This window comes from Physeter macrocephalus, chromosome 7 (assembly GCF_002837175.3).
Source record: "Physeter macrocephalus isolate SW-GA chromosome 7, ASM283717v5, whole genome shotgun sequence".
Taxonomy (NCBI): Eukaryota; Metazoa; Chordata; class Mammalia; order Artiodactyla; family Physeteridae; genus Physeter; species Physeter macrocephalus.
The window spans coordinates 29,337,426-29,341,135 of NC_041220.1; positions in this window are offsets into that span (position 1 = coordinate 29,337,426).

The following is a 3,710-nucleotide window of genomic DNA, read 5'->3' on the forward strand; positions in this document are numbered from 1 at the left end:
AAAAAAAAAAAAAAAAAAAAAAAAAAAGACATGATGGAGCATTTACACATTTGACTTAAAGGTGACTTCGTACATAAACTTTTTAATCAATTCTGTTTGCAGACCTGCCAGTTGAAATTCCCCTTTCCCCCAAAACAACATACAACATTCTGAAGATTTATGCAAATTATCATCATCCAACAGCAATAAAAATAATGTATTCATAAAGAGCTTTCTGGGTTTTGTAGTTCTTTTGTCTACAGGATTTCAGCAGTTTTAGACAGTGATCTAAAAATTTTCTCCTTCATTATCTTTCAAGTCTTGTTTCTCAAAGTTTGCTCTCTGTACCATCAACAATGGAATCACCTGGAAGATTGTCAGAAATGCACAATCTCAGGCTTAACCCAGACTTACTAAATAAGACTATGTACTTAAACAACACCCCCTGGTGATTCATATGCACATTAAATTTTTGCATGCATCAGAATCATCATAATTTAATCATTTATTAAACAAAATTCCTGAGTCTCACCTTGAGGTTTTGATTTACTAGGTCTGAAGCGGGAAAAAGAATTTGCATTTTTAACAAGTTCTCAGTGATGTTCATGCTGATGGTATGGAGACCACACTTTGAGGACAATTGCTTTTCACTGGAGAATGCTTTGTGTTGACCCCAGTTTGGTAATAAATCATTCATATTTTAAGATAAATGGTGAGTGGTAAGAATCTAAGTTTAGGCTCATTCTGTTGAATAGCTAGCTACTAACTTGATTGGTTAAAATTATATTTGACCTTATGTCCACACAGAAACTTGCACACATGCTTATAGCAATTTTATTCACGATTGAATAAAAAAATAAAGCAAGTTTACTCAAGACTTGGAAGCAACCAAAATATTCTTCAGCAGTGAATGGATAAGTAAATGATGGTATATAGCCAGACAATGGAATACTATTCAGCTCTAAAAAGAAATGAGGTATCAAGCCGTGAAAAGACATGGAGGAATCTTAAATTCATATTGCTAAGTGAAAAAACCCAATCTGAAAAGGCTACATACTGTGTGATTCCAACTAGATGACATTCTGGAATTAGTAAAACTACAGTATGGAGATAATAAAAAGATCAGTGGTTGCCAGGGGTAGCAGGGAGAGGAGATGAATAGGCAGACCACAGAGGATTTTTAGGGCTGTGAAAATACTCTGTATGATATTATAATAATGGATATATATCATTATATATTTGTCCAAACCCATAGAATGTACAACACCAATACGGAACCCTAAGGTAAACTATGGACTTTGGGTGATTATGATGTGTCAGTGTTGGTTCATCCTTGGTAAAAAGAAAATGTACCACTCTGGTGAGTGATGTTGATAATGGGAGAGGCTATACATATATGGGGGCAGGGGGTATATGGGAAATCTCTGTATCTTCTTCTCAATTTTGCTGCAAACCTAAAAATTCTCTAAAACAATAAAGTCTTGATAGCTAGATGATGATAATAGTGATGATGATGATGATGAAGACAAGAAGAAGAAGATAGAAGTGTGTGTGTATGTGTATGCATATATATATAAATAACAATGACCCATACAGTACATATACATGGGGGGGACGGGCTGCTCAGCTCACCAGGATTCTCCCAATCACAGCAGCTATGCTCCTTGTCCTATCTCCTGGCAATATGGATGCCGGAACCAACGTAGAGATAATAGTCTCTATCTGCTCCAGTCAAATTCTCTCATCCAGGAATTTAAAAACTTGAATAAAGACAAGGCCTCTATTTCCCAGGCCTCCCCAGGCTCAGTTGTTTGGTTCTTTCACCCATACTGTAAGCTGCCAATATTATTCCAATAATCTATTCTTTTCCAAAGTTTGCAGAATTATCAGAAATGCTTTTATTCATAATTTATTTTCAAGAGCAATTTCCTCCATGAATCAATCCTTTTTTGGTTTTGCCTACCATTTCTGAATAAAGGCTCCATGAGCTAGTGACAGAGAGTATAAATGAAAACAGGCACCTCTTATGCAACGCCAACGGCCAGCATCCTTGTTCCCGATTGTTTATTGTCTGTTGAATGAAGATTCCCATACCCTCTGGGAAGAGCCCAGACAGGGGTTCTGTTGGTGTTGATACAATGCCTAGAACTGACAGTCGCGGTGGAGCTCAGTTCTCACGCCCCTTCCACTTTGTGGGTAGAGAACAGTCATAATCATGCTGAAAAGGGACCCCAGGAGAGCAGAGGAAGCAGTATGGAAATCAGCAAGGAAGGGGAAGGGTAAGGATTCCTGTAGCAGGAAAAATAATGCCTTGATCCAGCCGTTCAAATGAGGTATCCTCCACTTGGAGGACTATGCCAACACTCCATCTTTGACATAAGTTTTGGTGCTTGGAAAAGATATTTTACCCTGAGCAGGAACTCAGGGTATGGCGCTGCATCAATAATTGAAATTGCAAAGTGGTAGCTAGGGAATTCCTCAGCAGTCCAGTGGTTAGGACTCTGCGCTTTCACTGCCAGGGGCCGGGGTTCAATCCCTGGTTGAGGAACTAAGATCCCACATGCCGGGAGGTGCAGCCAAAAAAAAAAGTGGTAACTATGTGAGGTGATGGATATGTTAATTACCTTGATTGTAGTGATCTCACAGTGTATACATATATCAAAATATCAACTTGTACACCTTGAAAAGGTACCATTTTTAGTTGCCAATTATATCTCAAAAAAGTGAAAAAAAGAGAAAAATAATCATTGAACTGTTCTATGGGGGATTGCTAGACTGTATGCAGGACTCCTACAGGCAAAAATGGTCTGATTCACCACCACGACCACCATCGCCACCATAAAAGTTTTCAATGTTTAATCTCTTCAAGTTTTCAGAACATAGCATTGTCTGGGTGAACAAGATATTGAGAAACAACTCTCCCCCTTCCTCTGATTAGCACCACATTGAGGTCCACCGTTAGCCTCAAATGAAATCCTCTAACTGGCCGTTTCTTCTTCTGAGGCTTGAAAACAGTCTGAACTCGTCAGTGCTGAAACCAACAGATAAATTCCTAGAAGGATGCACAAGTGTGGACCACATGGGTACCTAAGGAAGCAGGGGCTAGAGGCAGGTCTGTTTGTCTCAAATCCCAAGGTAGCTGTTTCTTCCTTTCCTTCCCTCACATGCTCACAGTTTTCTGGATGAAGAGGATTTGAAGATGAACTGTAACAGGGAAGGTGTAAACCCCTAAATCTCTGAATTTCCTCACAACAGAGAAAGTGATAGGAAGTTGTAGGCATCTTCATGGGACTTCAAGATGCTCATGGGGCCCCTCAACATCTTTCTTGTTTCCCCTCAGCTGGGATGGACCTGTTTTTACAGTCCCTGTCCTCCTGGTCTCCCCCAAATGCATATGGGGCAGTTCCTCCCTTCCCAGAAGCTGGAGAATATCCAGCCTTCATCTGGAGGTGAGAATAAAAATAACCTGCAGCATGTAGCTGTTATCTCCCTATACCATCCAATGAATTCAAGAGAAGTCCAACCAGAGCCTCTGGAGATAGTGATTTGAAGAAGTACATTGAACTCTGCTTACCTGAAGGAAAGACTTAAGAATAAACACAGAGTAGGCTTCTCTGGTGGCGCAGCGGTTGCGCGTCCGCCTGCCGATGCAGGGGAACCGGGTTTGCGCCCCGGTCTGGGAGGATCCCACATGCCGCGGAGCGGCTGGGCCCGTGAGCCATGGCCGCTGA